This window comes from Helianthus annuus, chromosome 15, assembly GCF_002127325.2.
Source record: "Helianthus annuus cultivar XRQ/B chromosome 15, HanXRQr2.0-SUNRISE, whole genome shotgun sequence".
NCBI classification, from domain to species: Eukaryota; Viridiplantae; Streptophyta; class Magnoliopsida; order Asterales; family Asteraceae; genus Helianthus; species Helianthus annuus.
Genome location: NC_035447.2, coordinates 112,064,820 through 112,082,056, shown reverse-complemented (window position 1 = coordinate 112,082,056; position 17,237 = coordinate 112,064,820).

Sequence of the window (17,237 nt, the reverse complement as noted above, 5' to 3'; positions counted from 1 at the left end):
CACTCATTCATTTATTTCATTTATTTATTTCAATTCAGTATTTCTAATTCAGTATTTCATTTATTTTAATTCAGTCATTTCAATTTTGTTAATCTGTTTATTTATACATTTATTTTATTTCAGCATTTCATTTATTTATTCATTTCAATTATTTCAATTCAGTTATTTCATTTCTGTTTATATTTATATTTACGCCCGTGTTCGGAATCGAACCATTTATTTATATATTTATTTCATTTATGCATTTATTTCAATTACATTTATTCATTTATTCATTCTTGTTCATTTTTTTATTTAGTTAACTGCTTATTCATTCATTTATTTGTACTCAATTGTTTATTTATTTACTCCATGAAAATAAAACTTTCTGATAAAATCATCATATTTTCTGGTAAATTCTGATGAATTTATCAGATTTTCTGATGGATTCTGATAAACACATTAGATTTTCCGAGACAAAAAAAAATTCATTTCTGATGAATTTACCAGATTTTCTGGTGACAAAAACAATTTTCACTTCTGATGAATTTACCAGATTTTCTAGTAAATTCTAATGGATTTATCATAAATTCTGATGGAAAGAAAATTTTCATCAGATCTTATCAGATTTTCTGATATATAAAATAAAAAAACAAAAAAAGAGAGACTTTCTAATTAAATCATCAGATTTCTGATGAATTTATCAGATTTCTGATGAAGTTACCAGAATTTCTAGTAAAATATAAAAATTTCAGATTTTCAATGAGATAATCAGATTTCATCAGGTTTTTTATCAGATCTCATCAGATTTTCTGAAACAAAAAATCCAAAAAAAAAACAATTTTCGGATGTAAATAAGTAAATAAATAAATAGATATGTATAATAAATTGTATATATATGTATATAATATTATAGTATTATTATTTATATTTATATTACTTATATTATTATTATGTTATTTTTTCCGTACAATGCATTCCTTTTTACGTGCAAGCTAATGTCCACGACCCCTACACCCGCTGACGCTGAGCTAGCCAACGAACCAGAAAATAACCTAAGAAGAAGTAGGCGGCTTCGCGGAAGATTATTTGTTATTGCACAAAGGATTGCGGCCGCAATCGACGAACCAGTGATACTTTCTGACAGCAAGAGTTCAGAGGACGACAGAGGAAGCATAATGGCGGAGGACGACCAGCCTTTGAATGAGACCGGCCGTCCAGGAGGAGAGGGCTTGCTACCGAGCATCGCCCGATCTATGATAGCAGCACCGAGTTTTGAAATCAAATCTGGTATAATTAACATGTTACAAAACTCTGTGCAGTTTGATGGGAAGGATCACGAAGATCCAGGTCGACGCATCGTTTCATTTCTCGAAGTGTGCTCGACTTTCAAAATTCGAGACGTTTCTAAAGACGCAATTCGTTTGCGACTCTTTCCATTTTCTTTTCGAGACAAAGCCCGATCTTGGCTTTTATCACTTCCAGCAGGGTCTATCACGACTTGGAACGAGATGGCAGATCTTTTATGCAAAAATACTTCCCTCCGGAAAAGACAGCTAAGCTAAAGAACCGTATCATGACATTCAAACAGGACGGAGGAGAATCTCTAGACGCAGCTTGGGAGAGGTTCAAAGATCTTCTAATCGATGTACCACATCATGGGTTGTCCAAAAGACAACTTGTGTTGAACTTCTACCAAGGACTTAACTATGACTCACAAGAGCGCATAGACGTATATGCAGGAGGCGATCTTGGAACTAAGACACCAACGGAAGCTCACGTAATTATAGAAAAAGCTACCTTGAAGTCGAGTTCGCGTCACAGTGGAGTGCGAAATAAAGCATCATCTATTCCTGGAGTTCATCAGGTGGATACGTATACGGCTCTTGCAGCGCAAATTGGAGCTTTGGCAACAAGGTTTGATCAATCTCAGAACGTTTCGCACGTACAATCATCATGTGAGCAGTGTGGAGTGTCACACGAGCCAGGTACTTGTGAGCAGGGTGTTATATTTACTGGCCACGAAGAAGTGGACTATCTAGGCAATCAAATAAGGCCCCAAAATAACCCATACAGCAACACGTACAATCCGGGGTGGAATAATCATCCAAACTTTGGGTGGAAATCCGGTTGTGGGAACCAAAACCCACTCGGATACGCTCAGGGTGCTCCCGCGCCACAGCATCCCCAGGCACAGCCTTACCAGTCTCAAGGTCAATCCTTCCAGCCTCATTACCATCATCAAGGCTCCGGGAGCAGTTCCCAGCCTCACGCCTCTCAGAGTAACTCTAAGCTAGAGGAGATGATGGCACAGCTGTTAGGAAACTTTAATTGTGCTAATCAGATAGCTGAGAACCGCTACCAATAACACGAAGAACGCTTCATGGCCCAAGAAGGGGAGATGCGGAGTCAGAAAGCTTCTATACAGACCATTGAGAATCAGGTTGGACAATTGGCTAAAATGTTGTCTGAGAGACCCCAGGGTGGTCTTCCAGGTAATACGGAGCCAAATCCGAGAAGGCATGTCAATGCCCCACACACGTAACAAGTGTGGGGGAGAAGGAGTCTGGCTATCGGCTCGCTGACAAATTTAGCAAGCGTGTTTTCACATGCTAAGGGTATTTTTGTAAATATTTAATTTATCGCATTTATTTCCTTGTTTGTTAACTTATTCTGTTTTTAGTAGGATTGAACAAGATTGATTCATGTCTTAGGAAGTTTTGAAGTTGGTTTAAAGTTAAAACATGTAAAACCTTGCAAAAATTATGAAATCTATCGAGAAAAAGGAGTGGAAGGGCATTCTGTTACTTCTGTCTGCAGAATGTACAGATGACGCTCGGTCATGCACCTGATCCGCATGACCGTGCACTTCATAAATCACATCTGACCAAGAACAACGTGCATAAGGTGGTCGTCGGACACACGCTTCCGTGCAGACCGATTGCATTACCGTGCACAGCGGCACCACGTTGCGAACCACAGTGCACAGGTTGATGCGCACGTCCGTGTACGACTTTTTAGCAACAGTAATTTTCAGGGTATAAAAACGACTAAAAAAACCCTTCAAAATTACTAACCCTGGCCGCACACCCGTTCTTGGCTCTCCCACTCCTAAAAACAACCAATTTTTGCAAGGATTTAACTCAAATCTTCAATCAAGGTATGATTCCTTACTTGTTTTTAGTGTATGTTTATTTTTGTTTAATAATGGATTTGGTTTTACTCATCTAACGGTTTGATCAATAGTAGTGTTTGTTGTTTTAGTTAAGTGACGTACTTGGCAGGTTTGTAAAGAATGCACATAGAGTTGAGAAGACTTATATTCAAAATCCATTTCATACAAGTCTACTCCAACTCTGAGGGAGTACCTCTATCCTTTTTCACATTATTAGTTTAGCTCTTCATAATCGCTTAACTAGTACGTGTTTCACATTGGGGACAATGTGAAGTTCAAGTGTGGGGAGGGGTTAAGGTTAACTTTGTTTGTCCTTGAGTGTCCTCGTTTTTGTATATATTTATAAAAAAAACCTTTAAAATACAAAAAACAGTCAGTTGTGTTCTTTAGAAACCATCAGATTTGATCAAAATCGACAAGCCAAATTGATTTTTGAAAAAGATAACTAAAAGCGTGACGAAACAAAAGAAAGACTTGCATGTTTATCTTTATAATTATACCCATTACTTCCGTTTACGTGAGCATATTTTTTAGCCTTTACTGCTTTCTTCAATGCTTCTTTGTTTTTGCGGAAAATGAGTGAGCCGGATGTTTTATGTAATTTAGAACTTGTCATTTGTATACTTTTCAAGATCATGAATATGTGAAATTGCATGAAAATGACGGAGGCACTTAGGATACCCTTTTGTGTTAGCCTGTTTCTTTGTTTATATCCCGCACCCAACATTATCTATTAGTCCGCCATGTTGAGCCTATTTTGTTTTTCTAATTTTACCCAACTACTTAGCCTACTTAACCAAATTTAGCGTTTTTATTTTTAAACCTTTGTGTTAAAACTCGGTCAAAATTATTATCTAACTAGCTTGTTTGTAATTATTTACTTTGTAAAAAAAACAGAATAAAGACGATCAAATTAGAGCAATTTTAAGCACGGAATAGTACAAATATGTTGTTTAGCTCGAAAAGGGTAAAAATCATCTTTAAATGCGTTACTTATGTATAGTTGTTGATTCATTTACGCTTGTTAGAAATAACCACCGAGTTTTAACCATTTAGCCACTTTTAAATATCTATTCCACACCCTTAACCTTAGCCTATCATTACAACCCATCAAAGACCTCTTGATTTATGTTTTTCACATATTAATTGGTGGAGATTAGATCTTTTGACAAGCTTATAATATTGCATGATTCATTGGCTAGGCATCGAGTGTTTAACATACAAATTATATGTATGATTCAGAAATTTAACCGAGTGTGTGTGAACATTGTGAGAAATATAAAGATTTGCAGGCTAAGTCATTCAAACGTAGAATCATTGCTTTAGGGTTATCCTTTCATATATCCAACAAAGCTTGTTTGTTTTAAATCTTTGATGATGACATTTTGAAAACTAATTTGACCACCAAACAAATTAGTAAACTTTGTAAATATTCAGATTTGATTCCTTGTTTTATTTTAAGTTTGCTTGAGGACAAGCAAAGTTCAAGTATGGGGATGTTTGATATACGTTAAATTATACATGTTTTTATACCCCAAAACACTTCCGTTTTAAGCGTTTTGACCGAAACCGCAACGTTTAGGTACCAAATTCGGTACTTTTATATTTTCAGGTCTTAAACGGAGCACAAAATAAAAATCTAATGAAAACGCACAAATTCTGATGCGTTTCTGATGAAACGGGCAAAATTCTGATGACTGCCAGGTATGGCACGACCGTGCCATCCATCGGCACTACCGTGCCGATTGTTCGATCTCAGAAGCACTACCAGTGCAACAACAAGTGCCGATCTGTTCCCGGGCCGCATGACCGTGCCACCCACCGCACCCCCGTGCACCACCTGGACCATACTGTCTGATCACGATTCTGATGACCTCGCACTACCGTGCGACCAGTCGCATGACCGTGTCGATCTGGTAACCTAGACAAGTTGTCCACTAGTCCACTTGGCTGACCCGGGATCGCAGAAAATGACGTCACCCGACAAGGCCTGACCGCCGCACCGTCGTGCCAAACGAAAAATTGCCTATAAATAGCAGCATTCGCTACTGATCAAAATGTTGGGTTTTTCTCCATGTTTCTGGGCGATTTCTGGGTTCCGAAGCAGTCCTGATCAGACCCATTTGAAGCTTAAAGATCGAGTGGGAGCATAACCGATCAAACCCGTCAATTCCTTGCTTGTTTATGGTTCGATTCCTTGTTCTTGAACATGTATTCTGATCATTTTGCAAGTTATGAGTCGATGTTAGTTTATGTTTAATGTAGTTTATGTAATAGTAGTTATAAACTTGTTTCTTGAATAATCGTTACATTGTAATCTTATTTGTATGAAGCTTTAATACTTTTTCATGTTTGAATCTTCATGATTATATAATGAATGTTTCATTGATGCTGAGTTCCTGATTATGTTAGATTATCTTGGATAATGAATCTTTGGTTAGTGGGATGGTAACTATTTCTTGATTAATCACTTGTTTGTAGACTTTGTTTACACCATGAAACCAGACCAGGGTATTGGTTTTATACAAGATATATCTTATTGTGATTAGGAATACTTTCTTGCACTAAGGGTTCTAACGAATTATATGGTGTTGATTACATGTTCTTGCATGCGGTTTATGATCCTTGTTTAGTAGTTTTGGTCTGAAATTGCTGACATGGTAGATTTGTGTTCAAGACTTGTAAAGGTGAAATTATTTGTTATATGATCTACATAATTGCTTATCCTCGTGGCTGTATTGTGACCATCGGTATTGCTTTCTTTGATAAGTGAGGTTAGGAATCCAGACCCGGTTAATAACCTATCTTTAAAGATTCGCATGAATAAATATCAATAGCTCGCTAATGAATGATTTTAGGTGGTTAACGTGTGACCATCGCGTTAACTTTCCGAAGAATCATAATGCTAGAAATCCAGACCCGGTAACTAGCTGTCTCGAAATTGGAAAATTGATTAAGTGCTTTTGTGACATATGTGATATAGATTACATGTTTAGGATGTTTGTGAAACAAGATAATAGTATATTTATATTCTAGATTTAATTTAGATAATTTAGTTAAGCAACCATTCACCTTTCCTTATATCTGGTAATCTAATGACAAAGATTTAGTACATTATAACGCCCGTGTTCCATGGATCGATATCTGGCTCTTACCAATACTTTACTGCATATATGACGGGATACACTTGTCCTTTGTTGTGTGTGTTTTAATGTTAAGGTATAAACCATTTTTATAAATATAAAACACATTTCGCTGGGCGCGTGAAGATACTGTAAATAAATGTATATAAGCGCCCACGTCAAGTTTTTGGCATGGTCCCACGTGCCTGCGCGAGGTTTTTGGGACCATACCCCTTCATGAGCATAAGTCGATCTTAGAAAAGAATCGAGCTCCTTGAAGTTGATCGAACAGGTCATCAATTCTCGGTAAAGGGTACCGATTTTTAATCGTAACCTTGTTCAATTCCCGGTAATCAATGCACATACGCATCGATCCATCCTTCTTCTTGGCAAACAAGATCGGTGCTCCCCATGGCGATGAACTAGGTTGTATGAAACCTTTTCCAAGTAGTTCATACAATTGCTTCTTCAGCTCCTACATCTCTGTCGGTGCTAATCGGTAGGGTGCCTTGGCAATCGGTGCCGTTCCTGGTATGAGGTAAATCCTGAATTCAACCTCTCGATCTGGCGGTAATCCAGGTAATTCTTCTGGAAAGACATCTGAGAATTTAGATACTACAGGAATATCTTTTAATTCTTTTCCTTTAGTGATAATGATTATGGAAATCATATACACTATTCCTCCTTTCCTTGCACAACTTGCAGCTTTCATCACAGAGATGACTTTTGAAGACCTGGTTGGCTTGTCTCCTTTAATTGTGATCTTTTCACCTTTTGGTGTACTTACTTGTACAGACTTTTGATCACATAAAATACTGGCATGATTGGCTACCAACCAATCCATTCCTAATACAACATCGAATCCAGCTAGATTCATTGGGTACAAGTTAGTAGAAAAATGATGGTTTAGAATTTCTATTATTGCTCCCTGCAAGATTTCACATATCTTAATGGATTATCCATTTGCTGTCTCCACCAGACAGTCTTGTTGAAATTTAGATAGTGGTTGGTCGAGAAGTTTGTAGAAAGAAGTATTGATAAAACTTTGGTTTGCACCAGAGTCAAATAATACTTTGGCAAATATATCGTTAACTAAGAACGTACCGGCAATCACATCCGGAATCATCTTGGCTTCTTCAGCTGTCAGAATGAATTCTCTGGCATTCTTCTTGGGTCCTTAAGTTGCCTTAGCTTTGCTGGTTGTTGCTAGAGCTAGTTTCAGACAGTTCGGTTTGATGTGACCAGTTTCTCCACAATTGAGGCATAGCCTATAGCTAGGTTTCCTCCTACAGTCTTCTTCTTTATGTCCGAACATTTTGCAAAAGTTACAGTATATCGAGCACCTTCCTGAGTGCTTTCTTTTGCAATACTTGCAATAGGGTGCAGAGGAAGAACCTGTACCTTTCCCACGGTTGGAATTACCGTAGCAAAATTCTTGGGTAAGCCTTTGAGCTAGGTTCTTTCTCTAGGTTTCTTCTTGTGTACGTACCAATTCATCAGTCAGGGTATTAGCCAGTTCTACTGCTTCTTCTATGGTTTGTGGCCTAGCTGCCTTGACTACGTGTCTAATCTCACTAATTAATCCCCAAATGTAACGGGAGATTAATACTGGCTCAGGTGAGGCTAAGGTCGGTACTATCCTAGCATATTCAAAGAATATGGTAGTGTAACCCTTGCAGTCTATTCCAGTCATTTTGTGATTTAGGAACTTATTGGCGATTTGTTCCTTTTCATGAGGAGGACAGAATTTTCTTTCGAATCTCTCTTTAAAGTTAGTCCATTCCATATTATAAACTCTGTCACTTCCTCTAGACTGGAGAATATTATTCCACCATTCTAAGGCTGCATTCCTGAAAAGATTAGAAGCAAACATAATTTTATCTTCATCTGCACATTTACTTATTTTTATGACTGCTTCTGTCTTTTCTATCCAACGCAAGGCTGAAATGGCTCCTTCATTGCCTGAGAATTCTATTGGTTTGCAAGCCAAGAATTCTTTATAAGATCAACTATAAGTGATAGTTCTTCTTCTTTTAAGAATTGGAGCTTGGATTATTGGTCTGTGATTTTCATTCACGCTGTGACTTGGTTCGGTGGGTTGACGCTTACTTCCAGTTACAGATTTATTATTTTCTACTTCTTTAACAGTCTCGATAATATAGGGCATAGCATCTATAATTCCTTGTGCGACTATGTGTTCGATGGCACTATTATTCACTTGGTTCCCGTTATTATCATTATTCTGGTTTTCCTGATTTACTTCGTTCGACATCTGAATTATAAATATTTATCAGGTATCAATATCACAGTATAGAATTAATACAAACAATCACATAAGCAGATTGATCAAAAACGTTGAACATTGCGACTTTACTCTTTATATATATATATATATATATATATATATATATATATATAGGACAATGCTAGATAGAAAACCCTAAAAATTTGAGAAAACCCTAGAAAACCCAACCTCCCGACCTTTTTTTTTTTTTTTTGAAAAAAAATAACACATGTAATATACATGTTTTTAAGAGTTTTGAGCCAAAAAAATCAAAAAAGCGCCGAGTGGATGTTTTAAAAAAAAATAAACAAGTTTCAGCAACTTTCATCACTAACATGTGTTAGACAAAAAAGTGCTGAAACTTGTTTATTTTTTTTTAAAAAAAAACACTTGGCGCTTTTTTGATTTTTTTTTGGCTCAAAACTCTTAAAAACATGTATATTACATGTGTTATTTTTTTCAAAAAAATAAAAAAAGTCGGGAGGTTGGGTTTTCTAGGGTTTTCTCAAATTTTTAGGGTTTTCTACCTAGCCCTACCCTATATATATATATATATATATATATATATATATATATATATATATATATATATATATATATATATATATATATATATATATATAGGGTAAGGTTCATGCGAGAACCACCTTATTGCGAGAACCGCGAGAACCAATGTGAACACAACCTAAAATAGCTAAAAAAAACCTAAAAAAACCTTAAAAAAAACCTAACCCCCACCCCCCCACCCTCCCCCCCCCCCCAAAAAAAAAACCTAACCCCCCCCCCCAAGCTAAATGCTAAAAACTAAAACCCTCAAAAAACCTAAAAAAACCCTAACACCCCCCCCCCAAAAAAAAAACCTAAACCCCCCTCCCCCACCCCCAAAACCTAAACCCCCCAACCCCCCCCCCCCCCAAGCTAAAATGCTAAAAACTAAACCCCAAAAAACCTAAAAAATCTAAAAAAATCAAAAAAAAAAATCTAAAATTTTTTTTTATTTTTTTACTATTTTTTATGTTCAAATCGCTACTTTTAGTAGCCAAAAAAAAAATTTTTTTTTAAACAAAAAAAAAATTAAAAAAAAAATTTTTTTTTTTTTTTTGAATACTAAAAGTAGCGATTTTTATATAAAAATAGTAAAAAAATAAAAAAAAATTTGGGTGTTTTTTAGATTTTTTTAGGTATTACTGTTTGTGTTCACACTGGTTCTCGCGGTTCTCGCAATAAAGGGTGGTTCCTAACGGATCTTTGTCCTATATATATATATATATATATATATTTCTTTTTTATATATAAAATTACACACATATTCATATATTATTCTAGGTATCGTTTATCCAATACTGTATCTCACGCTCATCATACTTCCACACGAGCTTCTCTCCTATTTGTCAAATTCTATTTCCTTCTTCAACTAACTCATCGCCCCATTGGCAAAGTTCCTGCATATTTTCTTCACTCATGGTTGGTAATGGTGATGGCACTGAGTCAGGGTATCGAAGTATGGGGTGTCCGTAAGGGTATGGGTTGCTTATTACAATCTGCATATACCATTCGTTGTTCCAGAATGGGTCTAAAGGGTTCAGGTCAGTATACTGAGCTATGGGGTTTGGTGCGGGAATTTTGGGGATCTCATAGGGGTCGACTGCTGGGATTGGGAATTGGTCCTCTTGGTTGGGTTCTAACATTTGTTGGTCTGGAAATAAGGGTAACAGTGTTGGTTCAGCTATTTGGTTCAGATTAGAGTCTACTACTGTAGTGGCTAACATATGGAAGTCTGCTAACTGCCTATCAAGTTCCTCTTCCACAATGGTCTATTAACTGCTTCCTGGGCTTGTGCATTCGCTTTCGCTAATGCTCTCTGTTGTTGTAATTTCTTCATTCTTTTCCTCCTCTCATGCGCTCCTCTACTAAATCATCATCTCTTTTTAGAAGGGAATGACTCCTCAAATTGTGCCTTAAATATAAATATTCTTTCCTCAGTATCAGCTGAGTATCCTGGGGGAATTGGCTGAGATGAGGTTCCTTCATCTTTTGGGAAACTAGCTAATTGACGATAAGCGTCGGATGTACCTTGCTCACTCATACTGTAAACTAACAAATTGTCAAATAACACAAAATAATAATATACATATTTACACATAATCACATAGATTAGTTCCTAACACAAGTGATTAAAATTTAGGTGTCAGCAGAACACCTCTTTGGCTTAAACCAGTGGCTGTAGCTCTGATACCACCTTCTATCGCAGCCCCCGACCCCTGCCCCGAGAGCGGGCAGCCGCGAGACACAGAGCTGTTGGTATCGGTGTTTATTAATTTGGCACCGGAAATGAGACATCAGGGTCGTAGTTAGGAAATATTTATTAGAATTTAAAACACCAAACTTTTATAATAAATAAATGGGATAAAATCCAAGTTTTCATTACAATACATTTGTAGGGATAACCCTAATTTATTGAAAATAAAATCTCCTTTTTATTTAGGTAACTTTTATAGCCACAACTTTATGCCTTCAGTGCTCAGCTGGCTTCTATTGGCTTCACATTAAGTTACATGAAACGCGTTTTAAAAAGGTTTTATCAGCAAGAAGTACTGGTGAGTGCATCCCAGTTTAATCAAAACAGTTTTATAACTTCACAGTATTGAGAGCGATTACAATGTTTATATATACCCAATTACTCATTCAGTACTGTCAATCCTGACTTGTGGTCATATTACTCATTGGCTAACTCTTTGTTCAATAGTAACGAATTACAAGTAATGTATACAAAACCCCAACATACCGGCAGTAATTGTAGAATACATAGACTCAATCACTGTTAAGTACAATTTAAAACATTTGAGGTTTTGGTAAAACATTTTGAATTATACACAAAAAGGTGACAAAAAGTAAGATGTACTCACATTGCTGACTTAGATAATACTATAGCTTCCTGATGGTTCTCCTGGTTATTATCTATTAAAAATAAACAATGCACACATGTTATTAAGATAACCTAAATCACATTAGCCGTACAATACGAGACAGATTTCCAACGAACTGAGTCAGGCAGAGCCTTGACATGCGTTACGGAGCCTTAGATCAATCGGGTAGGGTAACAAATACATGATCGGGGGTTATAATACTTACAACGAGGCAGAACTTCGCTTTTTAAGGGTATAATACCCGATTATATTTTGCCTATACGTCTGAGAGAGAAAAAGAATTGAGCGGAGGTAAACTGAGGCCATCGGCCCCTTTTATAGGCCTGATCGAAGGGCGGCTCGTGCCCCGCAACGCCCTCTTCCTTTTCTTTCGTGGCCCGCGAGCAGGGTAGGTTATGCCCTAACTTTGACTAGTCAGCACACTAGCCTCGACACGCGTTAGGACACGTGGCTTCACAGGTGTCCGGCAAGTAACCGAGTGTCGCACCCCGCGACTCGCTTGGCCAACTATGTCGCGGCCCGCGAGTGACGGTTATTATTTGTTTTATTTGATTTGTATTAAAATAATTGTAATTCAGGCCCGTTTCTCGTATACGGGGTATACTTTAAGACGTTTAGGGTGTTATAAGGTTTTTAAGAGGGTTGTTATATTACGCCCTGCACCCTCTATATATATTAGAATAAATTACTTTTTGAATCATTATGTTTTAGTGGTTTTAATTATTTGAGTCCAAAGTCAAAATGTTTAACGTTCTGAGTCCCTAGACGAATTTTTTATAACCTTTTGAGTCCTTTTGGGTCCATTTTTTAATCTTTTGAGTCCAATTTTTTAAACAAAAATAGACTCAAAACGTTATAAAATGAGCAAAATTGAACTCAATATAAAATGAACAAAACTGGACTCAAAACGTTATAAAATGAGCGGTCAGGAACTCGGGGTGTTAAGCGTTTTAATTTTAGACTCAAATGGTTAAAATAATAAAACACAGGTACTTAAAAAGTAATTTACTCTACAAATTAGTTCATAACATTCGATTTAATAGTACCAATTTCATCTCTTATACTATTTCGTTTTTATATCAGTCTTATTATTATAGTTTTATCATTTTATTGGTTTCCTATTCTTTTAATATTTTACTTTTCTACCTTAAACTCTAATAAAGTTATCATATAGTTCCTAAACTTTAATAAGGTTATTTGTATAAATTTTAGCGTTGTCTACGTTGGTGTTAGAAATTTGTGTTTTTGTTTTACACTTTTTCCCGGTTTTGGTCATCGTTCAGTTACCACTGTCTTACCCCCCCTCCCCAAATGGAAATACGGTTTTGCGCTCCCATGCCCCGCAATGTGGTGGGTTTAAGAATAGTTAAAATTAAAAATACATATTTTAGAATTTTTATTTTTCCTTTTTTTTAATTTCTTTTATTATTTAAATAGTGCTTTATTGTCTAACAAAATGATTTTAGAGTGCTAAATTCCATATTTTTGTTACTTATAATATTTTATGAATGTTAACTTCTTTTATTTTAATTTGTTATAATATGTTTTAAAAATGACATTTTATAAAATTCTGAATGTTTTGATATAATTTTTTTTCTTTCAAAAACGACTTAACGTGATGATGTACAATTCATCGAAACACGCAGGTACAAGCCATCTAATGAAACACGCACGTACAAGCCATCAAAGCTGCTTCAATGATTCTTTTTTTACAACCACAACTCCGTATAAGTTTTAGCCACCGCGAAGCACGGTTTTAACCTGCTAATTTTTTTAAAGGCCCATAATTAAATTTAAAACTCATCTAAAATAGTAAAACAATAGTCCATTTAGTTTTGGCTCATTTATTGTCCTATTACGGTATTGCTAATTTTTTTATTTTTGAATGGCAAGGAACGACGTGCCAACCACCGTGATACCAAACGATGTGGTCAAGGTCGACTACTCGACCGCCGCCAGCCCTTTGGCTCTCCCATATGCGCGGAAAGCCGACCTCCACCCGCCCGAAGACACGACAGTAGAATAATCGGTAAAACATCGCCTCCCATTTAAGACGAACCGGTGCCACCCGTATTCGCCCTCACCTGGATGCCATTGCTAATTTTTTATATATAAGTTTATATTTAGGGGTCTATTTATTACAGTTTTACTGATTTTTTGTACATAAATTTATATTTAAGGGTCCATTTTTTCTACTCGCACAGGCTTCCGAAGACACCGAGAGATACGTATCCCGACCAATGTAAAGTTCACACGCACATATATATACATAGTTTTCTAGCAAAGGCTTGTGACCAAAGCTTACCTCCTATAGCTTTACAATGAAGTCACCACCAACCTCATTAACCAATCAAACACAATTTTAGTTATCATATGAAACCCTCTAAATTTAACGAGTAAATTACAAGTTTTGTCCTTTATGTTTACATCAAATTTCAGGCGCTGTCATTTTTACCAAAATCTTGCAGGCGCTGTCCTTTAACTTTCAAAATCTTGCACGTTTTGTCCTTTAGGCCAAACCTGATTAGAAATCTCAGTTAAAAAAGGTCATGTGCAGTGCACATGGGGGTAAAATGGTCATTTTCCTCTCATCCCTTTCAATTTCCCCATTTATCATCTGCATTTATGATAAAATCCCAAAATCCCCAAATAGATCTATTTGGAAAGAACCTCCACCACGTGAAGTCAGCCCACCATTGCTCTCCTATATGAATTCTGATTTCAGCCAACAACCTCACAGCCACCACCGCCCTCCCAGCTACCAACGCCCTCAATCATTTGACCAAGTAAAAAGAAAGAACGAATCATCCTTTTTTTTTGAATGGCCAACCACGAATCATCCTAATCAGATAAATTATTGTTTTGTCTTCTTTCTTTCATTTAAACAAGCAAACAGATTTCAAGCATACCTGCATATGCCTAAATAATTTTCAAAAAAAAAACCTGCATATGCCTAAATTTGCAGTCTTGATCTCTGCACATTCAACCAAGTGGCCGGAGGTGGTGGTGGGGAAAGCCCTAAATTTGCATTGATGTTGAAAATTGATTGTGCCGTCGTGGGTTCTTCGATTGGGTGTCTTCCGGAATCGCCGGTAATGGTGGGGATGGAGGTCCGTACGAGCGCCGCGCCGGGTTCTGCGATGGTGTTTCCGACATTAGAAGGCCCCACCACAACTCCGATCAAATAGCATAGGCTTCGAAATCATGCTATGAATAATCAACTCAAAATAGAGAGACGGGTACCTGAAGATCGATCAGGTTTCGATTCATCCATGGGATATCTGAGCGAAGATGAATCTAATGTTCAAACTTCATCTTCTTCGTCTGCTACTTCTTCTCCGTCTGCTACTGATGATTTTGATCCTTCAAAGCCTTTGATTTTTGTTACGATAGTGAGGGGATCAGGTCCCCTAGTCTCACGTCTCTTTTTAAGTTGGAAAGATTACTGATTTGTGAAATCTTGAGGTTTATGCAGATTTTTTTGATTGTTGAAGAAGAGAGATAATTTAGAGAGAGAAAGAGTGTTGAGGGAAAGAGAAAGTTAGTGGGTTTGTATATGCAATTTTTATTTTCTAAATTAAATAGATGAAATTACAATAGTACTCTCATATGCCTTACACATGACTATATTTAACCAAAAATTCTAACTGGGTTTGGCCTAAAGGACAAAAGGTGCAAGATTTTGAAAGTTAAAGGACAGCGCCTGCAAGATTTTGATAAAAAAAACAACGCCTGTAATTTGGTGTAAACATAAAGGACAAAACTTGTAATTTACTCAAATTTAAAATTACGTGTATATATTATGCAAGAGTCAAATGCTTTAGGATATGAAATAGGAAGTTGGTCACTGGCCACACTTATTGTTCAAAGAGATCAAACTACCCCCAACCCACACTAATAATTAAATTGAATTAAATTGACAATCTCAATTCAGTTTTCTTTATAAGAATAACATGCTATCTAGGAACTGGACAAGCAACCAAGACATATCTTCCTATACTAATAAATAAAAATCTTTTTATACACGTGTCACTCTCTGGTGTCTCATCCCTTTTAATAATAGTATTATATATTAATTTTTATACACAAAATATAATAATGAGTGGTCCTGTGGTTTATACCTAATTTCGCCTTTGGGTACCAACTTTATTTTTTAACAGATTTAGGTTCTATAGTTTTAATTTTGTAACACTTTTGGGTACTAACACCAAAATTAGTTAATTAATAACTAAAATACCCTTACATTTTTTTATGTTTATCAATGTAACACATTTGGGTACTAACACCTAATTTTATTTAAGTTTAAATCAATTTTATAAAATCTATTTTTTTTTATTTTCATCTTTTTATTATATCTCTTAATTAACATAAAGTCTATTTATTTTTTTATTTTCATATATTTATTAAATTTTTTATTTAACATAAAATCTACTTGTTACACCAGTATTTTTTTAAATAGATTTTTTAAATAAAATCTACTAGCTATATAGTTTTACGTAAATTAAATTTCTTACTAGTTTTAAACAATGTAAACCTTACTTGTTTTCAATTTTGGATATATATGATTGATAATAATAATAATAAATATCTTTCATGTAAAAAAATTAAGCCATTTTTAACTTGTTTTTTTGTTCATTTACATTTTACTATTTTAGAAAGATATTTAATTTACATAAAATCTACTAGTTGCACCAGTAAAATCTACTAGCTATATAGTTTTATGTAATTAAATATCTTTTTTACAAAAAACGAGTTAAAAAAAGGCTTAATTTTTTTTAGTTTTATCTAAAATACCTAGCTATATAATTTTATCTAAAATATCTAGCTATATAGTTTTATGTAAATTAAATATCTTTCTAAAATAGTAAAATGTAAATGAAAAAAAAAACGAGTTAAAAAAAAGCTTAATTTTTTTTACATGAAAGATATATATTATTATCAATCATTTCAATCCAAAATTGAAAACGAGTAAGGTTTACATTATTTAAAACGAGTAAGAAATTTAATTTACATAAAACTATATAGCTAGTAGATTTTATTTAAAAAAAATATTGGTGTAACAAATAGATTTTATAAATATGAAAATAAAAAAAAATAAATAGAGTTTATGTTAATTAAGAGATATAATAAAAAGATGAAAATAAAAAAATAAATAGATTTTGTAAAATTGATTTAAACTTAAATAAAATTAGTTGTTAGTACCCAAATGTGTTACATTGATAAACTTAAAAAAATACAAGGGTATTTTAGTCATTAATTAATTAATTTTGGTGTTAGTACTCAAAGGTGTTACAAAATTGAAACCACAGAACCTAAACCTGTTAAAAAATAAAGTTAGTACCCAAATGCGAAATTAAGTATAAACCACATGACCCATTTGTGTAATTAACTCTATAATAATTAATATAGTTAGATATAAACGTATAAATTCAAATTTAATTAATAATTAGAGTTAATTACATAGTTAGTCCCTGTGGTTTGCACAAAATAACATACTTAGGTACTAATAGTTTAAAATCACCTTCTAGGGTATTAACTTTTCACTTTGTAACGTTTGGAGGTATTAACTTCTAAGGTATTAACATAGTTAGTCCCTGTGGTTTGCACAAAATAACATACTTAGGTACTAATAAAATGTGATTTTAAACCTACAAATAACGTTAATACCTCCAAACGTTACAAAATGAAAAGTTAATACCCTAGAATGTGATTTTAAACTATTAGTACCTAAGTATCTTACTTTATACAAA